Raw genomic sequence first — 26,817 nt, 5'->3', positions numbered from 1 at the left:
GAGCCTCATGAGCAGATCTATTTTGGATCATGCTGCATGACTATTGTTCATTCTAACAATGAGAAGTAAATGTGTGGTCCTTGGGCAGGACAGTTCTATTGTGTGTTTTGTGTTATGTTATAATGCCACTCCACTACTTTGGTTTGTAATAAGTATCAAACTTAGTTGTATGGTTTGAAACAAATGGTTTGTAAACTATGTTATTGTAAGTCTTTTACTATTTTTTACTCTGATGTATATATTTGAATAAATGTTGTAATACTGCAATGACTCTGTATTGTGATCCTGCTCGAAAATCGTGGATGATTTGGGGTTCTCCGAGGACACCCGATAGTCCTCTTAAGTTACCAGCAACATGTGCATGGATGTCAAAGGTCGTTGGATAGTGACAAGTGCATGTGGGCCCTATAATTTAGGAGGTTCTGCCATAGAATGGTATCAGAGCGATCGTTGCAAAGTTTTTATTGTATTGTTTTACAAAAACTTCAAAATGATTTGGGATGACTAAATTTAACTTGTTAATTTGGTCCAAATTGCTTCTGACTTATCTTATTTCTTTCTCACCATTCCCTATTGGATAAAAAGGTTTTGTGTGGTGGAGTAGTAATCTTACTATACCCTATATAAAAACAAATGTTGTTTATGTGCATTATATGCTTTGATGGTTTTGTTCGTAAGAACGATTCATGCATCATGATTAATTCACTAGTTACTTCCTTCACCTCTGAGTCTGGAGTTGAGTAGTGAGTCTGGTTTGAGTAATGTAATCTATTCTAGTTGCTCTTTAGACTTTGATCAAATGGTCTTACTTGGATTAAATTGGCTTCCTATAGTATGGCTCTTTACCAAGATGATGCCCCGTAAGTCCACTAGACCCAAAGGAGTTTCTTGTCACCAACTTGCCCCTAGGAATGACGGTGCTAGCAGTAGTAGCTCTAGGCCTGATCCCCAGGTAGAGATACAGAGGATTTTTGTAGAGTTAGCACAAGCTACTAGAGATAGGGCTTTGGATGCCATACAGGTAGGAGAATTACATGATCAATTGAGGCATCTCACCACCGCGCACAGGAATTGCGAACGTATGTTAGTTCGTACGGTGGAAGGAAGGAACGAAGCTTGGCATAGGGAAAATGTAGCTAGAGCTAGAACTCATGAGCTAGAATTCTATGTAGAAGATTTAGAAGAACATAATACTTATCTGCATGAGGAAGTTCATAGGCTAAGCAATCTACTAGATCCGAATAATGAACCCCAAGCTAATGCCATGGACCCCGGTGTCATCCTTACCGATGATGACGAATCAGAAGAGGAAGAAGAAGAAGATCTCGAAGAATTAGTAATGATCGATGAAAGTGATAATGAAGGCGGTAATATTTCCAAAATGAATACCGAGCCTAAAGTTTGAAGTAATCAAGAAAAGGAGTAGAGTTGTATAATAGTTAGTTCTAGTTAAGTTATGTAATGTTGAGAATGAATTGGATGTATCAGCATAAGGCTGTTATAGATGCTTTGAATAGGACATTAAGGGTGAGTTTGCCTGATAGAAATTCTCAACTTCTCCTCCAACTTACAATCTTAAGAAGATCAGTGGGCAAGATTTGTGCAACTGCTGTCAAAGAGATTAAAGATATCCTGGTAGTGTGTGAATTTCTGGATGTATTTCCTGAAGATTTACCCGGTCTACCGCCTGATAGGGATGTTCAGTTTAACATAGAGTTGCAACCTAGAACAGCTCCAATTTCTCGGAGAGCTTATAGGATGCCACCTAAGGAATTGGCCGAGTTGAAGACTCAGTTACAAGAATTGATTAAGAAAGGATTTATTCAACCTAGTTCCTCACCTTGGGGATGTCCGACAATTTTTGTGAAAAAGAAAGATGAGACCCTGAGGTTATGTGTCGACTATCGTCCGTTAAATGAAGTAACCATCAAGAATAAGTATCCATTACCTTGGATAGATTTGCTTTTTGATCAATTGGTCGGAGCCAAAGTTTTCTCCAAGATAGATTTGAGGTTAGGATATCACCAAATCAAGATAAAGCCTGAAGATATTCCCAAAATGGCATTTACCACCAGATATGGATTATATGAATACTTGGTAATGTCTTTTGGTTTGACAAATGCTCCAGCTCATTTCATGTATCTGATGAATTTAGTATTTATGCCTGAGCTAGACAAGTTTGTAGTGGTGTTTATTGATGACATTCTAGTATATTCCAAGAATAAGAAAGAACATGCGAAACATCTCAGAATTGTTCTGACCCGCTTGAGAGAACTTCAACTATATGCCAAGTTTAGCAAGTGTGATTTCTAGCTTAAAGAAGTACAATTTCTTGGACATGTCTTGTCAGCTAAAGGCGTTATAGTTGATCCAAGCAAAGTGAAGGATGTGCTTGATTGGAAACCGCCAACCACAGTTCATCAAGTTCGGAGTTTTCTAGGATTGGCGAGGTATTACCATCGGTTTATTCCATATTTCTCTAAAGTATCAAAGTCTATAACTGAGTTGTTGAAGAACCAAGTCAAGTTTATCTGGTCAACTGATTGTGAAGAGGCTTTCCAGACTTTGAAGAGACTGTTGACCACTGCACCAGTATTAGCCCAACCTGATATCGAGAAGCCGTTTGATGTTTATTATGATGCTTTAGGTATTGGTATTGGATGTGTGTTGATGCAAGAAGGCTGAGTCATTGCTTATGCATCTAGGCAACTTAAGCAACATGAAGAACACTATCCGACTCATGATCTAGAATTAGCAGTTGTGGTCCATGCTCTAAAGATTTGTCGGCATTACCTACTTGGTAATACATGCCATATTTATACAGACCACAAGAGCTTAAAGTATATTTTACTCAGTCAGAGTTGAACATGTGACAAAGAAGATGGTTAGAACTGATTAAAGATTATGACTTGGAAGTACATTATCACCCCGATAAAGCAAATGTGGTTGCAGATGCCCTCAGTCACAAAAGTTATTGCAATTGTCTGGCAGTGAGAACAATGGGTTTGACTTTATGTCAAGAAATGGAGAAGTTGAATGTAGAAGTAAATCAATGAGGTAGTTTGACCAACATAATTGTTGAAGCCACTATTTGAGATCAAGTTATTGTTGCTTAGAAAGAAAACAAGGGTATAAACCATATCAAAGAAAGGGTCAGGAATGGAAAAGCAGAATGCTTCAGCATAGATAATGAAGGTGTGTTATGGTTCAAGGATCACCTGGTGGTACCAAAAGTTACTGAGTTGCGATAGTCAATTCTAGATGAGGCACATGCTACTAGGTTATCTATCCTTCCGGGAAGTAACAAGATGTACCATGACTTGAAACAAAGATTTTGGTGGACTAAAATAAAAATAGAGATTGCTAGATACATCGCAAAGTGTGATACTTGCCAAAAGGTGAAAGCTATACATTTGAGGTCTACTGGTGAATTACAACAATTACCTATTCTATCTTGGAAGTGGGAGGACATAAGTATGGACTTTATTGTTGGTCTACCCAAGACATCAAAGGGATTTGACTTAATATGGGTTATTGTAGATCGACTAACCAAGTTAGCACATTTTCTTCTAGTTCAGAATACATATCCCACTATACGGTATGCCAAGATGTATTTGGAGCGAATTGTGAGTCTCCATGGAGTACCCAAGACTATTGTGTCTGATAGGGGTACACAATTTGTCTTCAACTTTTGGAAACAATTGTATTCTTCATTGGGTACCAAGCTCCTGTATAGTACAGCTTATCATCCATAGACCGATGGACAAACGGAAAGAGTCAATCAAATGCTTGAAGATATGTTAAGGTGTTGTGTCCTTAACTATTCCAATAAGTGGGACGAATGCTTACCTTTGGCCGAGTTCTCATACAACAATAGTTATCAGGAAAGCATTAGAATGGCTCCATTTGAAGCACTCTATGGTCGTAGATGCAGAACATCGCTAAGTTGGTCTGAGCCTAGAGAAAGAAGGTTCTTTGGGGTTGACCTTGTAAAAGAAACAAAAGACAAGGTTAAGCAAATACAAAGTAATTTGAAGATAGCTCAATCCCGACAAAGGAGTTATGCGGATAGACGACATAGACCATTGGTGTTTAATAAAGGAGATTTTGTATATCTGAAAGTATCACCAATGAAGGGAGTTACCCATTTTGGTGTTAAAGGCAAGTTGGCACCTCAATATATTGGACCATTTCAAATTTTAGAGAGGTATGGAAAAGTGGCATATCGCTTGAAATTACCAGAACATCTCGTAGCTGTACATGATGTGTTCCATGTTTCTCAATTGAAGAAGTGTCTCCAAGTGCCTGAGCAGAATGTTGAGGTTGAAGGGGTGGAACTTGAACTAGATTTGACTTATTCTGAATATCCTATCCAAGTTTTGGATCAGAAAGATCGTGTTACTCGAAGAAGGACAATCAAGTTCTACAAGATACAATGGAATCAACATTTAGAAGAAGAAGCTACTTGGGAATCATAAGATTACTTATTTGAAAAATTTCTGGAGTTTCTTGCGTCAATATAGAATAGAGTAATGTTAGTTGAGCTCGGTTGTTACCAATTGTGTTTTGTAAAGGGACCTCAACTGTTTAATGGACAGATTTTGTATGTGTTCTTGTGACACATTTCCTTTTCCATTACTTACCCTATGGCTTTGAATCTCGAGGCAAGATTTCTTTTAGGGGGAAGGATTGTAACACCACGGGTGTTTAAATATTAAAAACAGGACATGTCATCATATGCATTGCAAGGCATTGGTCATATTGCAAACTTTGATATGCATTCACTAAAACAAGTTTACTTTTATGTTAGGATTGTTGAATTGAATTGTTTGAATCAAGTTCAAAATTTGGTTTGGATTTGGAATTTTCAAGAAAACCCTGATTTTCAGCATTTAAATTCTACCCTAAAAACTCATTTCAAAATCTAAGCATATTTTTGGGTTGAGCCTAAAAGCAAAAGTATAGATCTTGTCATGTTATACAAAGTTTGTTTTTGGAGTTTTCAAAGTTGTTATGAAAAATTTGAAGTAAATCGAAAAGGTGTAATTCGTTAAATATCCCCTATTTGAATTCAAAAGTTTAGTTCAAAATGTAGACCAAATTAGGGGCTGGTTATAAAAACAAAGTTGTAGAACTTTGAATTTTGAACAACTTTTATTTTTGGAGATTTTTGAGTTGTTGTACAAATTTGCGAGTAATTTGAATTTGAAAATGAATGGCAATTCTATAATTACTGTGAACAGTGTTCACCGCCTAAGCTACATGGCCGGCGACCTTCTTCAGCGTTCCAGACGTGTCGTGGCCATCTGTGGCAATGCGCTGGCATGGGAAAGGGCTCTATCGTGGCTTCCTTGAGCTTCTGAGCCGCTCTATAAGTCTGAGATGCCGTCGCCGTCATTCTTTCTTCTTCTCTGTTTTTCCCGTCGCCCTTGCTCATCTCCGGCGAGTCCGTGTTGTCGTCATAGTGCCTCTCCAGCCTCAGCAAAGCTTTCCACAACTCCGCCTGCTCCTCGCGTGCTCAGCCGACCTGCCATTGTAGCTTGATTTCACCAGGAGTCACCGTTCATCACTGTTCTTCTTCGCGGCCGACAGCGTCGCCGTTGCGTTCGCCTCACCGTGGCCAGTGCTCCACGGTGCGTATTCGTCCTTGATATGTAGCCCCTCTGCTTCACCGTGTTACCGTGGTCCTCTATGACCTTTTGATCGAACCATTCCTCTACTGCAGTCACTGGGAGTCGAGCTTGCCATCGCCGCCGTTGCTGTCACCATCGTCTGACGCTACCTTTGCTGCTCATCACCTACTACACGTTCTAACACGTTTGTGGTGAGCTTCTATTGCTTCTTGAGTAGTTTTAGAGAGCTCTAGTTGCTTGAACACCGTGGTGTCGCTGTGTCCTGCTTGGCCGAGCCGCCATGGGCGGCTAGTGCTCGGTCCTGGTCGCGTTTGGTCTCGATTGTGCCACCATTCGTTGCGCCTTGATGTGGTGATCACCGTGGTGCCTTTGCCTTCGCTGTTGGTCTCACCGGTGGCGAGGAATCGCCGGTCAGCGCGCGTGTCGCCGGAGTCAAGGTCGGAGGTTGAAGATGACAGGCGGTACCCGATGTCAGTGACTCAGCGTTCAAATGGAAATTTTTTCTATTTTTAGAATTGAATGAATAGTATCTATTTTTGTTATTTTTGTGTAGATTTATTTAAAGCTCCAAAAATTATGAAAATTTTTGTGTGACCCCTCTGTGATGTATATTATTTAAGAAAAATATGAAATGTTATTTTTCAGCACTTTTTGAATGTGATGAAAATTGCCCAATTTATTAATAAATGGATTTCCATGATTTTTCTAGGCTTATTTAATTGTCCAAAAATTATGAAATTTGTTTTGCCACTTACTTATCATGTGATAAACATTTACCAAAATTTTGAGGTCAATTGGAACAAGTTGATTTATTTTATAATTATTAATTAAATAATTAATTCATAAAAGCAAATAGTAACCTTTAGTGATTTAGGTTTTGTTTGAATTTTTGATTGAGTGATGTCCTTGGGTCATTAGTTGGTAATGATCTTTGGCAATTGATGTTAGTATTCCAGAAAGGTTTAGTTAGTTTGACCTGTAACTGTACCACGAAGGAAAGTTGTATTCCAATTGTTAATTTTGCATCCATCATCGAGCATCATGTTTCGTAATCCGCATCATGTTAAACATGGCATTGTTACTACGTGTAGTGAATGAAGGTGAACACGTGGTAGTTAATCAAGTTGTGGAGGAGGTTAATCCGTTTGTTGAGGTCGGATCGAATACTTGTGGAACGTCGCAGGAACCGGACTTTTCCGTCAACGAAGGCAAGCCCCGGATGCATACAATCCTATCTTGTGTTTTACAAATTAATTTCGCTTTTGCTTTCCTGTACTGCATTAAGTGATTAGAAGTCAAGTGGAAACCTAATTGGTGCATTACCAGCCTTGCTTTTCCATATCTACCTTGATTACCTATTTTATTCGTAAATGACTAGTTATGCTTAGTCATGCTTAGTCGGGTGATTACCTGTCACCTGCGAGTTTTAAATGGATCTTTGATTTCTTATGTTATCATGAAATATGAGAATGTGGAGAAATAAATCTAGACCAGGTGGACTCGGTGTGTGTGAGCCACAAGACATGGAGGTCTTATGAGCGGGTTCTTTCCACCTGTGTCGGTTAAGGTCCGTCTGTTATTGAACTATGTGCGGTGAGACTTTGTAGTACTAACCACATACTCCGATAAGCCTTAACTTGGCAATTCTATGACAAGAATGGCTACTCGCGCACTAGGAGTGGAGAGATGGCAAGAATAGCGTGTACCCACATGGCAATGGGCTGGATTGGTGGAGTATTGTATTCTCGGGTAGCGCAGACCTGTTCTTGTTTTAGAGGATCCGAGAATAGGTTGGTATATGTAGGTCGGGGACCGGCATATGTCGTGTGGTCTGGAATCCCCAGCTGGGTTATAATCAGTTCAAATCATCGTTGCTCCTCTGTTATGGAGACTCACTTCTCTATTCATCATCGTAGTTTAATAACTAAACTTGAGAAGGTGTTGGATATGAAGTTTCATGATCTCAATACGGATCATGTTATCTTTGTATAGGATTTTATGAAGTTTTAACTATCGAAAGAAAGAATTTTGTTAAAAAGCTTTTATGCAAAAGAACTTTGATTATTGCTAAAGCCGTACCTTGAATCCCTGAGCCTGCATTCCTAAGTTTTTTAGTTCTTATTTTAGTTAAGTTTTGTTGAGTACTTTTGTATTCAGGGTTTGTTTACCCTTGTTGCAGGTGAGCCTCATGAGCAGATCTGTTTTGGATCGTGCTTCATGACTATTGTTCATTCTGATGATGAGAAGTAAATGTGTGGTCCTTGGGAAGGACAGTTCTATTGTGTGTTTTGTATTATGTTATAATGCCACTCCACTACATTGGTTTGTAATAAGTATCAAACTTAGTTGTATGGTTTGAAACAAATGGTTTGTAAACTATGTTATTGTAAGTCTTCCGCTGTTTTTACTCTGATGTATATATTTGAATAAATGTTGTAATACTGTAATGACTCTGTAATGTGATCCTACTCAGAAATCATGGATGATTCGGGGTTCTCTGAGGACACCCGACAGTCTTCTTAAGTTACCAGGAACATGTGCATGGATGTCAAAGGTTGTTGGACAATGACAAGTGCATGTGGGCCCTATAATTTAGGAGGTTCTGCCACAGGAATGAACACTTGTTGCGCCAAGAGCTATTTTCTTTGCATAAAACAAGCCCATTTCAGTTGAAATGGCTTTTAATGAAAGTAACCTGGCACAACTATTTAGTCTGCCTTTGTCACAATTGGCCTTTCAACATATGTAAACCTTGGAGCAAAGGATATTGCAGAAGGGTTGGTTCCTACAGATGATGTTTCACATTATAGATGGGGGTCCAATAACTTTTCCTCAACTAAAGTTTATAAAGTTTTGATTGGGCACTTTGAGGTAGATACTGCCTACCAATGGCTATGGAAGTGTTACTATTAACCGAAGCACAAGGTCTTCTTTTGGCTACTAATCAAAGATAGCCTGAGCTCAAGAAATATTCTAAGAAGGAGAAATATAGAACTTGACTCGTATAACTGTGAACTCTGCAATCTGGTAGTGGAGGAGACTACAGAGCACATGTTCCTTTTCGTTCTTTTGCAAGGCAATTGGGGAATTCTTGGACTAGATACACCTAATTACACAAGCTTCCAGCAATTGTCTCTCAATTCAAAGATCAACTATGATATGAATTTTTTATGGTGGCAGTGATTCTTATGAGTTGGGCAATTTAGATAGCAAGAAACAAAATAACTTTTGAAGGGCCAAAGATGAGTTGCTAGGATTGCAGATTGTTCTTCATAAAGGTGATATCTTTGGTCAGCCATGGAGTGAAGACCAGCTTGAGTCTGCTGTTTGATCAATGGATCTTGATTCTAACCTAAAGTGCTTTGTTCTTTCTTTTGCTTATATTTTTTGTTTTGTCTTTTTTTTGTCTCCTAAGCCTCTCCCTCACTTGGCTTCTTTCCTATAATTCATACTAGTTTGTAGATTTTGTTTGTTGCTTTGCTTTCTTTTTTTGTACTTGTCGGTGCAAAATATGGCCAATAAGTAAATATTTGTAGTTTTGCCGTGCGTTGTGATCGGATGTGGCCTAGCACTCAATAACATAGTATTTATACCGGTTCAGACAATGGGCCCTACATCCAGTTGAGGTCGGTTGATGACTTTATTCCTAAGCCTAGGTGCTCGAAGTTTGCTATGGGGTTACAAACGAGTGAGGAATGAAGTAGGGTGTGTAAAAGGCCCAATCAGACTCTAGTCCGAGTGGAAGAGAGTGACGGGGGCTCAAACGTATGCTAAGTGTTGGAGCTTGTGCTATGTGTGCATCTCTATGTGTCTGAGCTCATGAGCTACTGAGACTGTTGAGACTATGTTCGGTAGCCTGTGTAGCCATCGAGTCATCGTCTTTTAGGAGAGAGCGCATCCTCTTTTATAGTTGAAGGGGATGGCCTTACAAGTTAGAGAGAAAGAGAGAGAGAGAGAGAGAGAGAGAGAGAGAGAGAGAGAGAGAGAGAGAGTATATGGGCGCTGCCTAGTCTTGTTGCCCATGCCATCAAGTATGGGATGGCAGCCGTCGCCCGCCATATTGTTTACGCCACCATCACCCACCTTACTGTTCATGCTGTGTTGTATTTGGCAGGCTGCATAGTGTTCGTCTGGTATGGCAAACGACGGCGCCCACAATACTGTTTATGCTCTAACGCATCTGGCAGGCTCTACAGTGTTTGCTTGGTACGATAAACAATGATGCCCACAATACTGTTTATGCTCTAATGCGTCTGGCAGGCTGTATAGTGTTCATCTGACATGGCTCGATGGCACCATCCTGCAAGTGTGCAAGGCATGGTAGGGTATGGTCCTCGGTATTGCGGTGGACTTGAGCACCTTACCTTATCTGCTCTGCCTGCTCCCTAGGCCCACACCGAGCGGGCATCTCCGATCGATCGTTCCTAGTCGGCGCCGACTATCTCGGTCAAGAAAGAGCAGCGAGTAGAGGTCCGGCGTATCCTCAGGCGGAGAAAGGGGGTCGGAGTCAGACTGCGATCCCACCATGGCCAGGCCTTCTGGTCAGGGCTTCGACCAGATCTCCTGGCAGGAGGTGCCGATCGGGGACCAGATTGTGATCTTGGCCTATCATTGTGTATCTAGGCCGGCCTAGATGTGTGCTGTCGCCATGCCGCCTGCTGGGCCAAGTTTTATAGGGAAGCGGGTCCATTGGGGATCCTGAGTTTTTCAACCCGATAGGAGCCCCGGAGCCCCTTTGGGACTTCTATGAAGTCTTGAAGGGTTTGTTCACACACGCTTTGTGTGATATTGTAAAAGCCAGGGGCTTGTGTTTTTAGCTTAATGAAAGCTTGTATTTGCTTTGTAATTCTTGTGCCCATTATGCCATGGAGGTGGCTGTTATTGGAACTTTGGTGTTTTCCCCCTTGGTCTGTTGTACTGCATAGGGTAATCGAGTAGGATTTAGGCTCCCAGCCTCCATGTGGAGGACTGGCAAAGGCCACGAAGGTGTGTAGAGTGGATACGGTTGCCCAACCTCCGTGGGGAGGACTGGCAAAGGCCATGGAGGCACAATGGAGGGATATTGGCACCCAACCCCTAAGGAGGGGACTGTTGAAGGCCGCGGAGGCACACCGTGCAGACATAGGTGCCCAGCCCCTGAGGAGGAGACTCGCTGGTAATCTATTTTCCGCCAGGTGTGCATGGGCGCACCCGGTGGGTGTAACCCCTGAGCCTACGGCCGATTGGGGAGTCGGTCGAAGGCTAAGCACGTTGGTACTCTTTTTTGGGGCTATAGACTCTTGTGTCCTGGTCAGGGTCTTCGTCCATGTCCATTCCGACCGTAACCTATGTGGTCGGTTGGGTTCCTGAGGCGAGATTTGGTGGCTCAAGCCCCAAGCCACTAGGGGTCAGTCGGGGTCGGTCGCATGATTTCCTACATCACCCCGTCCACAGTTTCTACAACTAGAGGGGTTGAGCTGACGCCACTTGTCTTGATGGCTCGAGTGGTAGGCTTTGGTGAGTATGTAATGGGCATGTCCAAATGTAATCCGGGTCTATAGTTCGTGATGGGGTCAGCATAGCCCTCATGTGGCACTCCACTTCTCCTTAACCCACCTCCCGGTAGATGCCCGAGTCATTCTAGAGAGCAACTCAGGTGGCCCGATGGCCTCCCCTCAATGGAGATTCTATGAGAATGGCCTGAGGTCAGGATCAAACTTGAAGGTTGAGATGACCCTATCCGCTCTTGAGCGGGTCTGGCGTGGGCCACTGGGGCTCATCTATGTTTTTCCCCTAGCTCTGTTTGACATGAGGCGGCCTCGAGCCCTTCGTGGGCTGGCCTTCGAGCCCCGGTCAGTTGCCGCTCATATCGAATGAGATGACTACCACTTCGTGATGCGACACGAAGCATTTCGATGCAATGATTGCATATGCAATGATTTGGATGTATGAATGCATGTATGAGAATGAATGCTTATGTACTACAAAAGTAAAATGGGGGTTGATAAAGTTACCTCAATGGCTCAAGTGATGGGTTCGAGGAGCTCCTATCAGATATGTCCGAGTGGAATCTGGGTCCATCGTTCATGACAGAGTTGGCATAACCTACATGGGGCATCCCACTGCTCTTTACCTATCTCTTGGCAGCTGCTCGAGCTGTCCGATGAACTCGGGTGACTCGCTAGCCTCTCCTTGATGGAGATTCTATCGGTAAGCCCCTCCAAACCCTGCCAAGGATGGCAGAGGGTCATTTGCATGTGGTTGCACCTCATTTCCTATGCCTAGGTTGTGGTAGTAGTGGGCCCCACCTAGGCCACGTCCCGTTAGCCAGGTGACGTCCCATCGAGCAGGTCGTATCCCATCAGCCAGGGCCATGTCCCACCACACCCCTTTCCACATTAAATAGGGGGAAGGGAGAGGGTTTTCCTCCCATTCTTTCACCTTTCTTCAACCGCTGTTGTTTCTCCTTCCTTCTTTTTGCCAAGCCTATTTGTGTGCCATAGCAGTTTCTAGGAGAGAGGAGGGCAGAGCGAGGGAGAGGAAAAACTCATAGATTTGTTCATAAATCTGAGGTGTGATGCTGAACTAGAGGCCTTCCAGCGTGGATGAGGCTGTGCTGGCTGACTTCACCATGAAGGGGCTGCTTCCATCGAAGGAGGTGGCACATTAGAGGGCTCCTGCACCAGGGAGGTATTTCTGTGAACCTAGGCCAATGAGGTCATCTCCTTCCTCACCTTCCACGAGCACGGGCTCAGGTACCCCACGCATTGGTTCCTACGTGGTCTCCTCAATGAGTGGGGCCTAGAGTTGCATCATGTCAACCCAACTTGGGTGCTGCACATCACTGGCTTTATCACCATCTACGAGGCCTTCCTCGGGATGGAGCCACATGTGGATCTATTCTGGTGAGTCTTCATCGGGCGATCCCTATCCGCGGGGAAACTGCCTAGAACTGCACTGGTTGGGGGGTTTGCCCTGTAGAAGAGGCCAAAGCCATTGGTCCCCTACCCCATGTACTCCCCTAGTGACTCCAACCAGGGGTGGCATGGCAAGTGGTTCTATATCAGGAACCTAGTGGAGGCGTCGTTCCCGACGTTTACCGATGGGAGGCCGAAGAAGAGGTAAAGTTGGATCTGGGGTCCTTCCCATCAATAGAAAAAGCTAGCGATCACCGAGCCAGAGCTTCAGAAGCTAGTGCGGAATGGCCTTGATGGGTTGTAGGTCTTCCGCACCTTCTTCCACCATTGAGTTGACCCGTTGGGGGAAAGGATGTGGCTAATGTGGGAATACTCTAGCCCGATGAATCCTGACCCTCGCATCGCCGAAGGAGTTGTCAAAAGATGAAGTGTGGAGTTATCTTGGTCGGGCACTATAGTTGAGGGATGAAGACTCTCTTGAAGGGATGCCTAGACCCCTTCATGTCGTGAAGCTATCCGATTTGGTATGCTTTTTTCCCATGACCTTTTCCTTCTTGTTTTGATTGATTTTGAGTTGCCTGTTTTGAAGGGACTCATGGGCTATAAATCTCGGCTGCATTTTCTAGAGGGCTAGAAGGCATGGTTTGGTAAGCCTCCTAGAGGGAGGCCACGCTTGCCAAGAAGAAGAAGAAAATTGAGAAGGTCTAGAGGAGGTTTGATAAGGAGTAGGAGATCAACCGATGGGTCTGTGGTGGCGAGAGCTGGAGCTACATGGAGGCGGAGCTCGAGTCAGAGGAGCCCACAGGGATGGGTGATGACATGAGTTCCTTGGAGGACAAGGGAGACAGGGGCGCTGCTGTAACACCCTAGGTGTTTGGCTTCCACATAATTGCATGTTATTTCATAAACATATGCATCATCTATGTCATCATGCCATTTGTCACTGAAACATGCACATGCAACATTTGAGTGAATTGCTTGTTTTAGTTGCTTTATCACATGTGATCTTTAGAAGTGGTATAACAATTTTGTAAAGTGGTTAATCATGGTCTTTTATACCTTAACTACACTTAGGTTACTTGTTGGAACATTGTTCATGTAGAGCAAAATGACCAAAATGCCCTCAAGTGAAGGTTTGACCAGAATTGACCCTTGGAGTGTCACTGTTTGACTGATTCAAAAGACCAACTTAGAAACCTTGCATGGCTTTACACTCTTTACAAAAGTTGTAGCTAATTTATTAAGAAACAAAAGTTGTTTTATGGCCAACTCATGAAAATGTGTGGAACATGGTCAAACATGGCCCACAAGTCAGAATTTCATGCTGATTTCATACTTAGAAATTTTCCTAAGTCTTTAAGTGTTTTGCAGTTTCGTGTACCCAACTGTTTCACCTTGTATCTCCCTAACAGAGCCAAACCAGCTCGAGCTCCTATAACAAGAGTTGTAGTTCACATATGGATGATCAACTTTGTTAACTATGGCATAGTCTAGATCATCACGGATTAGGAGATAATCACCGTTAAACCTGCGCTGTCAGTCATCGTCGATGAACCCTGAATCGCCGTTTTCTGAAAATGTTCAGTGACCGTCATGGCCAACCGGTTCAGAATTCACTGGCTGCGTGGTGCCACTCGTCGCTGCTCGCCTGAGCATGCAGGCCATGCGCCGTGGGTGCCCTGGCATGGCCAGCCGCGTCTTGAAGCCACCCCGCACCTGCCCAACGCACTCGCCCGCCCCTGTTCGCATTTCTCCGCCTCCCGCAGCGCAGCGCCAAGCCACCGTAGCCGCCTGCCATTGCCGCTGGAACTTCGCCCTCGCCTAGCTCCCGTGTCTTGGCAAAAATGCGTTGCCCAGCTCACCTAGAGCCCTGCCGTGATCCCCTCTCCCTTTTCCACCGTGCTAGCGAGTCAATCGTGCATCGGTAAGGGCCAATCGCCGGTTTTTCCCCACCACCGCCTTGTCGGACCTCGCCAGAGTTAGCACTCCATGTGGCCAGCTCTCCTCGCGTCCTCCCATTCCTTCCTCTGTCTCGCGCTAGGCCATAGGAACACTGCCGAAGCTCGCTGAGTGAGCCACTAGGGCCATGACGCCGTAAGCTCGCCGGAGCCAGTCCTGCCGTGGCCACACGCCACCGTGCTAGTCACCCCCCCCTTTTGCTACGTCATTGCTGCAATGGTTGGTTCCCCTAGGTCCGCTAGGGTGAGACGAACATGATAGCGCCGTTGGTCTCGCTGGAGAAGCCACCGATGGCGAGTCCCGCCGTCGTCTTCCTCCTTCCCCTGCTTCTCTCTCTGACTCATGGGCCTCCTTGTCAGCTGCCGTGGCTAAGGCGAGAGCCCAGCGTGGGCCGCGCCAGCGCGCGCTTCATGGGCCGCCGTGTCCTTCGGGCCGGCCCAACAGCTGTAGATTGTTTTCTTATTTGTTTTGTTTTTATTATTTCACAGTTTGGTATATAGATTCAAAAATGTGTACCTCCTAGTTGGTAGATCCAAATGTTATGGTTCTAATTTGTTGAGTTCCTAGTATTGTCTAGTATTTAATAAAAATATTATATGAGCACAAGTTTTAGAAATATTGGATAAATTAAATAGGACTTTGAAATGTGTTTTTGGATACATGCAAACTTGTTTGAATTTTATCTTGAGTTTCTGTGGTCCAAAAATGATGAAATTTTGTGGGTGATCTATTATTGCTCAGTAGAACCACTGGTTAAAATTTCAGAGCTAGTGCATGTATAGTTTTTGAGTTATAGAATTTCTTTTTATCAATGGATGGATCTTGTGTGAATTTTCATAATTTTTCTATAGATCCAGTGTAGGTAAAATTTGGTGAGTAAGGTTCTTATGCTAGAATGATGCTAGGAAAAATGAGAAATCTATTGCTTGACACTTTTCATTAGGGTTTCCTAATTATGCTAAAAATGGACATACCACTTGTTATTTTGGATATAGCAAGTTCTGCTTGCTCAATGGCTTTGAAATTTTTATGGTAGTCTATGTGAAGTATGAGATAGCTACTATAATTTTTGTAGATTTTTATGAATAGTTTTACTATATATTGATTTAATCACCTAATTAACTAAATAAATTGGAAAAAGGATATTAAATAATTTATTTAGAAGTTAGCACTATACTTTCTAGTGTTCCTCTGGTATGTGCAACAAGTTGGTAAGTTTGGTTTGGTCAAATTAGGCTTTTGCATCATCGTTAAATAAATAAGTTAGTAACCCTGCCATTCTGGACAAATTCTAGGTTTACTGGAATTCGATTTGGTTAACGTAAGTATCATGCTGTGATGTTTACAATTGTTTTGTAGAGAATTTCATAAGCTTTCCAGAATGTCCACATACAAGTCAATTGAAATTGTAGAACTCTGGTTGTGATTGAATTAAGTGACTACTTGTATGCATACGAAGCTTTAAATGTTAAATTATGTATACCTTTACTATTTCTAAGTTTATGGTAATGTTCTTAGGTGTTAAGCATTTAACTGAAGATGAGCCTCTTTATCTTAGGTTATGCAAGTTAGGTAAGTTGATCTTGTTCTTCAAGTTAAGTTTAGATACATGTTTTTAAGTGATTTGAATAGAGCTATTCTTAATCGGTAAACGAGTGTCCAGTGATGTTTCGTTAAACACTTACTGTGATTCATTCATCATGAGCATCATATCATTCCTTTTGCATCCATGATATTTATCTTGTGCATCAGCATGCAATAGGTGTTCCGGAGGGAGTTACGCTTCTAGAATTTAAGCTAGTACTTCCAGAGGAGCAGCAGCAAGCTCAGGAGCAGGAGGTGCAGGCCCCCGAAGAAGGAGTCAATGAAGAAGTTCTTGAGTGCCCCAATCACCAACCTTCATCTTTCCTGAAAGGCAAGCCCCAGAGCATTCTAAGTCTCCTATGTTTTAAAAATGGTTACTTTGAGTATCTTTATTTATTGATGCATTAAGTGATAGGAATTGGATGCGAACACTTCTTGCATATATATCTATTCCTTGGCCAGTATACGTACCCTGAATCCTATTTAGGTCCAGAAGCGAATCAAAGCTTAGCCATGCTTAGACCGGTAAGAGTCAGGTGATTTCCTGTCACCTGCATATTAGGAGAATGTCTGGTCACGGTTGGCTATAATTGCTATCATGGAAAATAACCATGTGTTAATAATGAATTGTGACCGGGCGGGAGGTCGATAGAGAAGCAGCAAGGCAAGAAGGTCTTGGTTGTGGATCTATCCCCATCTGTGTTGGTTAAGGTCTGATTCGCTGTACGTCCTCATGTCATGTTGAACGCATGCCTATCACTTAGTTGGCCGGATAACTCGTTCCGACCGCGAAGCCGAGTAGCTCAACTCAGGCCGGAAGACCGAGAAGTGAAAGTGCGCACCCTGGCGGTAGTAAGGATGTGCGGGGAGCTATTGGCGTAAGTCCGAGGTGAGATTGACCACCTGGCAGAGTGGACTCCCTGAGGGTGCGGTGCTGCTCGGAGCCGCGATTCCTAAGATGTACCAAAGGTGACCTAAGGCTGCCTTCATGAGGTATGTCTGGGTTTGTGTTAGGAATACCCCTCCAGCTGGATAGGAATCAATTCGAATCGCCATCTCTCCTGGATAGTGAGAACTTGACTGAGCAGCGGCAACGTAGATGCACTTAATTGAACTTGATGGTTAAATCAATGATGATGATGATACCACATTATACCGGATATGGTTATTAATGTTTGGAGTTAATCAATTGCTTGCTCTAGTACAGGTGCTAATCTAGTTGATAGGTTAAAATTGTTAAATTGCTGCTTACTCATAAATCAAATTATGTTCTCGTATCACTAAAGCTTTTATGCAAAATGGTTGTCAAGCTAGATCCACCGATAAAGCCTTGCATAACCCTTGGTGTCATTTATTTCTGGTTTACAATGGGTAAGTCTAGCTGAGTACCTTCTCGTACTCAGGGTTTACTCCCCCCTTGTTGCAGATGACGTGCTCTATAACGGCTACTGCAAGTATTGTCTCCACCCTACGAGGGATGAAGACTAGATCATGGGCATGATCATCTATATTATCTTATCTTACTGCTTTTGCTGGATATGACTATGGTACTGGCTTGTATTTGAACTAAGTGTGTGTGATGGTGTTAAACTACTTTGCTTTCGCTATTTGTGAACTCGTTTTGTAATAACTATGTATACTCTAATGTATGTGGTACTTATGAACTACTTGTGAAATGGATGTAACATGTGGCTTGTTATGTTGAATTACTGTGATCTTGGTTGTATGCAAGTTGGTTTGAAATCCTTTGTGGTTTCAGTTGACTACCGGGTTTATATGGGTTCAAGTATGATGGTTCGATCACTCCGGTGATCGCTTTTGTACTTGTGCTCTTATAAATTGGTTGGTTCTGTTACAGCTGGTATCAGAGCTAGATTCAACATTAAACGTATCATATGTGTATTTAAAACAAAAGCTTTTGTTTGTGAAAATCAGTTTTGACAACTTATAGTTATCTTTATATAGGTGATCAAATCTGAAATTTTATCTAAGTATGCCAGTTGTCATATCCTCTATGCCCAAATAAGGACTTTCAGGTGGCTTATTTAAGTAATAACTTTTGGGGGGGAGGGGTAATTGCTTCATTTTATTTCGTCGTCCATACGGCATGCTATTGTATGGATGCCATCCGCTTGGGTGGTAATGTATGGATCAATTGCCTCTACGCCCAGGTAAAGTGAGTTGTGAGAGCATGACTGTCCAACTGTCGGTCTAAGGGAGAGTTAGTTTTGGTTACCGGAATGTTTACATGTTGCACACATGTACATACGAAGGTACTTAATTGTGGGTGTATCAATCGGGTAGTTTTGGATACCGAAGTATATATATCCGGGGATGTATATATGGAGAGTATCTTAGTTTACTGCTTTCATTGCGTACTTATTTCTTTTGTTGGGATGGGCTGCAATAAAATTTTCTGCAGGTACACTAACAACGCAACGTGTAGCTCGACTAGATATGTATATGAGAGAACGTATGTATGCCACCGTCTATGTCGGTAGAATGTTAAATTTTCTTAAGATTCATGAGGACGTACGGAATGTGCATGCATCATGTTTACTCATGCCATTACATTTGTGCATCACTCCCTCCCTTATCTTTAATTATTCCGTTATAGATTTCTCATCCTGTAAGGTAATCCTCTCACACCCAAGTTGCAATGCTACTACTGATAACCGCACTAGCACTACCGCCCTAGAGCAGCACATTCCTTCATGTGTTTGGCACCCCAACCCTGTTGTGGATGGTGCTACATTCAGTAGGATACATGGAGCAGTCTCGTTATACTTAGATGTAATCTCTGAAACTTGAAGTTGACCAAAAATTTGGCATGTGAGCGTATTCATCGCATGAATGTGCGGAGTAAAGTTATGGCGATGTTATGAGGATGAATTATTGTGCCTCTATTTATTGTATGAAATTAATCTCTCCAATAAGTTCAGTTTGGCATAATTCTACAATTCGTCTACATTGTATCTGACATCATCCATCATTACTCACAAATGCGCTTCTGCAGATGTCACGCAATCTGCGTTCAGGCCGTGGTGGGGGTAGTGGCGATGATGATCTTCCACCGCCACCTTCGCCCACGCCGTCTGATCTGTTGGCCATGCTCGTGGAAGGCCAGCGTGCGTTGGGTGATGCTATGCGTACCATGGCCCACCATCAAGCCCAAGGCCGTAATCAATGATAGGGACCAGAGCCCAACCAGTTTAGTGATTTCAAGGAATTCCAAGATACCAAGCCACTCGTTTTCAAGGAAGCTGAAGAGCCGCTCCAAGCAGAAGAGTGGCTAAACACGCTTGAGCACAAGTTCCGTTTGCTTAGGGTGACGGAGTAGATGAAGGCGGAGTATGCTTCGCATCAGCTACAAGGACCAGCAGGTATATGGTGGCGACATTATCGGTCCACCCTACTAGAAAATGCCCAGATCACTTGGAATCAATTCCAGGAGGCTTTCAAGAGTCATTATATTCCTCCTGGGTTGATGGCCATAAAGCACAATGAGTTTATGAAGTTGGTGTAGGGCACCAAGACACTCACTGAATATCTTCATGCCTTCAACCATCTGGCAAGGTATGCTCCAGAATTCGTTGATTCAGAAGCAAAGAAAATCGCTAGCTTTAAGAGAGGGCTTAGTCCCAAACTGATGAAGTCCATGGGAAACAACAAGAGTATCACTTTCAATGAGTTCATAAGCGATGCTCTTACTCAAGAGAATAACGATAATGTCTATGCCACTTCCAAAAATCGCAAGAGGGTCTTTGAGGCAGGTGTCTCTTAGGCTAGAACTCCAGTAGCGAAGACTCAGTTTCGCCCACCGACTACAGTCGTTCGGTACCGGCCGCCACAAAAGAAGAATCAGGCAAAGACTGGGTTCAAGAAGGCATTCACTATACCTCTTCCAAAGGGTACCACAGGACCAGGAAATTCTTTTGTTCCGCCAGCTAATAGGCCCTGCTGGAATTGTGGCTGGACAGGTCATTGGTCCAAGAATTGTCCGTATCCTCAGAAGAACAATCAGAAGTAAGGGAATTCTGGTGCTCGTCAAGGACATGTTAACTACACCAACGTGACCGAGATACCCTCAGGAGAGGTAGTCACCATGGGTAAGTTTCTTGTGAATCACCATCTGGTAGTTGTACTATTTGATTCTAGTGCTTCGCATTCATTTATGAGTCCAACTTTTGCATCAAAATACAATCAAAAGGTAATTACAGTATCCACGGGTAGTTATTGCATTAGTGCAGCTAGAAGTAATATTTCGACCAATCAAATAGTGCTAGGGGTGAGTATTGAAATAGAGGGACGAGTGTTTATGGCTGATGTGGTAGTTCTACCAGGATTAGGGATAGATGTAATCTTGAGAATAAAGTGGATGAGCGGTCATGGAGTTCTCATTGATACTTCCACTAGGGTCGTTATGTTGAGGGATCCTATCAGCAATGAAGCCTTCCTTGTGCCACTTCCCAGAGAGCTAGAACTCCACAACACTGCTAATGCTATCCAGACCCCGAGAATTGAGGAAGTCCTAGTAGTGTGTGAATTTCCAGATGTATTTCCTGATGATCTACCTGGTTTACCGCCAGATCGAGATATTGAATTCAAGATCGAGTTAGTGTCGGGCACTGCACCTATTTCTAGAAGGCCTTATAGGATGCCACCCAATGAGTTAGTAGAGCTTAAAGTTCAGTTACAAGATCTGTTAGAAAAAGGTCTTATCCGACCTAGTGCTTCTCCTTGGAGTTGTCCGGCTATATTTGTGAAGAAGAAGGACAAGTAATTACGCATGTATGTGGATTATCGTCCACTCAATGCGGTGACAATCAAGAACAAGTACCCATTGCCCCGCATTGATATTTTGTTTGATCAGTTGTCCAAGGCAAAGGTATTCTCAAAAACTGATTTGAGATCTGGTTATCATCAGATAAAGATTAGACCGGAGGATGTGCCTAAGACCGCTTTCTCCACCAGATACGGGTTGTATGAGTATCTGGTTATGTCTTTTGGCCTGACCAATGCTCCTGCATACTTCGTATATCTGATGAATTCGGTGTTCATGGAAGAACTGGACAAATTTGTAGTTGTCTTCATTGATGACATCTTGATCTTTTCTGTAAATGCTAAAGAACATGCTGAGCATCTGAGAGTTGTTTTATCCAGGCTATGAGAGCATAAGCTTTATGCCAAGTTCAGTAAATGTGAGTTTTGGCTTAAGAAAGTACCTTTCTTGGGTCATGTGTTGTCCGATGAAGGGATTTCGGTTGATCCGTCTAAGGTGCAAGAAGTCATGAATTGGAAAGCACCAACTTCAGTACATGAGATCAGAAGTTTCCTTGGTTTGGCTGGATATTATCGCCGATTCATCCCAGATTTCTCTAAGGTAGCCAAGCCCATGACCAGGTTGCTTCAAAAAGATGTAAAGTTTGTTTGGACTCCAGAGTGTGAGACTGCTTTTTGCACTTTGAGGACCTTGTTGACATCAGCTCCTGTGTTGGCACAACCTGATATCAAGAGACCTTTTGATGTGTTTTGTGATGCATCAGGTACCGGTTTAGGATGTGTCCTTATGTAGGAAGGTCGAGTTATCGCCTATGCCTCATGTCAGCTAAGGAAGCATGAAGCTAATTATCCAACTCATGATCTTGAGTTAGCTGCGATTGTGCATGCTTTGAAGATTTGGAGGCATTACTTGCTTGGTAACGTGTGCCATATTTATATCGATCATAAAAGTCTCAAGTATATCTTCACTCAACCAGAATTGAACATGAGACAAAGAAGATGGCTAGAGTTGATTAAAGATTATAACTTAGAAGTTCATTATCATCCGGGTAAAGCAAATGTTGTTGCTGATGCTTTGAGTAGGAAATCTCACTGTAATTCTCTCTTAGAGGCAGATTATCATTTGGCGCATCTGTTACATCCTGCTGTGTTGCACAGTATTACCCTTAGCTGCTCTCTAGAAAGTAAAATCATTGAGCTTCAGAAAACCGATGTGGGTGTGTTCCACATCAAAAGAAAGATGAAGGAACATGAGACAAAACACTTTCGCATTGATGAGAAGGGTGTTCTATGGTTTAAGGATAGACTGGTAGTACCGAAGGACAAAGAGCTTAGAAACCAAATCTTAGGAGAAGCTCACTCATCCAAGTTATCTATCCACCCAGGAAGTAGCAAAATGTATTAAGATTTGAATTCTCGCTTTTGGTGGACCAAGATGAAGAAAGAAATCGCAGCTTATGTTGCAAGGTGCGACAATTGTTGTAGAGTCAAAGCAATTCACATGAAGCCTGCTGGACTTCTCCAACCATTGTCTATACCAGGATGGAAGTGGGAAGAGATTAGTATGGATTTTATTGTTGGACTTCCCCCTACCCAAAAGAATTTTAATTCCATATGGGTGATAGTGGATCGTTTAACAAAGTCTGCTCATTTCATACCAGTTAGAGTTGACAATCGGCCAAGTGACTATGCTGAGCTATATTTTAACTAGATCGTACGTCTCCATGGTGTTCCTAGAACCATTGTATCTGACAGAGGACCTCAGTTCACCGCTCATTTTTGGGAACAATTACATAAGATGATAGGGACCAACTTAGTTAGAAGTTCTGCTTATCATCCGTAAACCTCTGGACAGACGGAGCGAGTGAATCAAATATTGGAAGACATGTTAAGAGCTTGCGTCATATCATCCAAAGGTTCATGGGATAAGTGGTTACCCTTGGTTGAATTTTCCTATAATAATAGTTATCAAGAAAGCATCAAGATGGCCCCGTTCAAAGCGTTGTATGGTCGCAAGTGTAGAACTCCTTTTGCTGAGACCTCCTCCTAGCCCTTGTATGTCGTAGCAGAGCACGCGCACGCCATGCTCACGACGCCACCATCATGGCGCGGCCACCTCTTGCGCACCCGGCCACCTCGCCGCACTAGGAAGTAGCCGTAGCACCACCGTGACACCCGGAGGATAGCTGCGTAGACCGAGACTCCGTTAGCTGGCCGCAGCGCCTTGGCCATGAGCACCGGACCTTGGCTGGAGCTCCGCCGTGCACCACCACCGCATGTAGACTCCGCCACGCCCTAAGGTCATCATCGACGCTATACCCTGTTGCCCGCTAAACATCTGAAAGAGAACAGGGCACCAGGACCCCTGGAACAGCCCCTAGATGCCCCGCCAGCGAGCACCATGGCCAATGCCTTGGGAAGCCCTGGCCACCACCTTGACCCCACTACCATATTCACTGAGGCCTGATGAAGCTTTTCCCCACCTCAATTGGACGCCAACGCCACTGTGGGAGCTCGCCAGAGAGCACACCACTAGCAGGAACACACCGGGGAAGGAAGCAGAGGATTCCCCTCGCCGACCACCCACGCCTGCACCCAGTGCACATGGACCAGGCCAGAGGAAAGAAGGGTAGACTCGGTCCACCAAAGACCCAACCTACGATCCATGGACCGTGAACACTAGTTCACCGTGAGCCATGCGGTGTGGGCCGAGCTATGGATGAAGCCCAGTGGAGGCCCTTGGCTACGACATGGCAGCGCCATAGCATGCCACGTGGTGGGCCAAAGCCCAGCCCACATCTAGGCCCAACTGGCCTAGTTTAGACCCGGTCCGTGTTGACCAATGACCAATCAACGTTGACCGATTGACCAGACCCACATGTCAGCGACACAGAGACTCTGGACCCACTTGTCAGTAAGTGACATCATGCAGTTGTCATGACGACGTCACATGGGTCCCACCTGTCAGTAACAAACACAGCTGAGATGATGTCATGATGACATCATGGTGACATCAGCTGCTGACGTCAGCAGCCCTGGCCCCACCTGTTAGTGACTGTGATCCATTGACCGTTGACTCGCCCATTGACTTGATGTTGACTTTGAACGGACCCACATGTCAGTGACCCAAGAGCCCCGGTCCCACCTATCGGAACTGATGACGCCAATGACGTCATGCTGACGTCAGTAGGACCCCACCTGTCAGCTCAGAATCGAGATGAAGACGTCATGCTGACGTCACGCTGATGTCAACATGCCATGTGGACCAATCATAGTGTGACACGTGTCAGCTCAGAATTAATTCAGCCTTTTCCATTTTCAGAGATGATTTAAACTTCAGAAATTCATAATTAATTCATACGACCTCAGAAAAATACGAAACCAGGACCAAAATTCATCTAAAATCGAGCTTTACGCAATGAACCCATGTTTGAGTGCATTTGACTCTTTTGAATTTTTATTGCTTCTTTGTGCTATTCTATAGACATCGCTAATGCGACTATAATTCGAACGTATGCAGACTCAGAGGAGAACCAGATGGACGAGGATCGTGAGTACCATGAGGAGTACGGACATGACTACACTGAAGGTGCCACATCCCACCCAAATCTTGTAGCACCTATTATGCATGGCTAATATAGAACTGCTATTGCTTTACTTTACTGCTATAATTATACTATGATAGGACTTGCATGGTAGTATGCTTACTTGATGGCCTTTACCTTGACGCAACCTTACCCCTACATACCCTGCTATTAGGCTAGACACACGCTTACTGCTATATTTTATTGCTTATACTTCTACTATGCTTATACTACATTAATGCGTGGTGGGAACTGGTGTTATCTGGACTATGGGGAGAGTGCTGCGTGTGTGACATGGGTGTGTGGAGGGTGAGGGTTGTGTCGACCAAGTTGGAGTATATGACAAGCCTAGGGAAAGTCTTGCCATGGGGTGCTACCTGGGCACCACTAGAATGGATACCTGTGGTGGGTAAATGGTATATGAGGTGGTCCTGGGTGTGAACCTGTGATGGGAGGAGCCCAGGGTGGAAGTGCTGTGGTGGCACGGTAAATGGAAACCCTGATGAAGATATTCTGGCTTGGTCATCCCTAAGGACTTACTAGTACTCAGATTCACCGATAAGCCTTACGTACCACTCGTCCTATATGGTGCGGGACGGTTAGACTACTTGGTAGGATATTGCCACTACTGCTAGGTTGATAGCAGACAATGTAAGGAGGTACGGGGCGCGGAGGATTCCCCCACACCCTTCTGAGACTTCATGGAGACCTTGTGAACCCAGCTCATGACTCACAGTTTCAGCCACCCCAGACTAGACTTGGGGTGTACCAGGGCTGAATGGTAGAGTGGCATTATCCTAGGCTAGCAAGCGGCCGGAATCAACCCAGTTGACGACAGTCAGCGAAGAAGGCAGATCTTGTGGTTATGTAAAACCTCTGTAGAGTGTATGGTTGATCGATCGATACATGTGCCGACTTATCGGCTATGGACCTTTCCTAGGTTTCGCTTAAACTAGATAGTGAGATGAGTCCTTCTCTTCTTCCCCCATGAGAGAGTGTCGGTCATAGCCAGGGGCTACGGGCCTTGAGACAGTGCCGAGAGGGAGTTGGCCTGTCAACTGAGTGATAGTGTAGTGATGGTATGGAGATGGTGGTATATCGATCCCAGGATCGAAATCTGGCACTAGACGGGAATGGGGTGGAATGTGTGTGGGAATAGTGTTAAAACTTGACCAACTACTATTATATACTTGATATGCTAAAACATAGGAAACCCCAGCCTTATAGGTTCCTTTTGAATATATCCAACTTGCATCCAATTTCCACAAAGTAATGCTCATAGAGTGGGAGTGGCCAGTACAAATCATACTAATAAATTTTGGCACACAGGTTCTGCTGAGGAGTATAGCTTCGAGAAGTTTGACGGTTGAGGGGTTCGTTCCTACGCTCGAGTTGGCGATCTTATCTTCAAGCTGTTCTGAATGAATGCTACTTTTGATTCCACCAATGCAGTGATGTAATAAATTATATGATTCCGCACTATTTGTACTATGATATTATCGTTGTATGGATGTGGTATTCGACTAGAAATTGGGTAATATGATCTACAACGGTCTTATTACACTTCGACTATGTGGATTTCCCTTCGTAGAAATCAGGTCGTTTCACCCGCCATGCCGAAGATGGTGGAAAGGTGAGCCATCCATTGACCAAAAAATGCACAACGTCCTCCCCACGGACAGTGCCAACTGTTGGTGCGAAATGTGGTCAATAAGTAAATATTTGTAGTTTTACCGTGCATTGTGATCGGATGTGGCCTAGCACCCAATGACACAAGATTTATACTAGTTCAGACAACGGGCCCTACGTCCAGTTGAGGTCAGTTATTGACTTTATTCTTGATCCCAGATGCTAGAAGTTTGCTGTGGGGTTACAAACGAGTGAGGAATCAAGTGGGGGTGTAAAAGGCTCGGTCAGACTCTAGTCCGAGTGGAAGAGAGTGACGTGGGCTCAAACGTATGCTAAGTGTTGGAGCGTGTGCTCTATGTGCATCTCTATGTGCCTAAGCTTGTGAGCAGCTGAGACTATTGAGACCGTGTTCAATAGCCTGTAGTCGTCGAGTCCTCGGGTTGTCATCTTTTATGAGAGAGCGCATCCCCTTTTATAGTTGAAGGGGATGGCCTTACAAGTCAAAGAGAAAGAGAGAGTGTATATGAGCGCTGCCTAGTCTTGTTGCCCACGCCATCTGGTACGGGATGGCCATCGTCGCCCATAATACTATTTATGCCACCATTGCCCACCTTACTATACATGCTGTGTTGTATCTGGCAGGCTACACAGCGTTCATCTGGTATGGCAAATGATGGTGCGTACAATACTGTTTATGCTCTGACGTGTCTTGCAGGCTATACAGTGTTTGCCTAGTACATCAAACAACGT

Source organism: Miscanthus floridulus, chromosome 2, assembly GCF_019320115.1.
Source record: "Miscanthus floridulus cultivar M001 chromosome 2, ASM1932011v1, whole genome shotgun sequence".
Lineage (NCBI taxonomy): Eukaryota > Viridiplantae > Streptophyta > Magnoliopsida > Poales > Poaceae > Miscanthus > Miscanthus floridulus.
Note: the sequence above shows the minus strand (reverse complement) of the source record.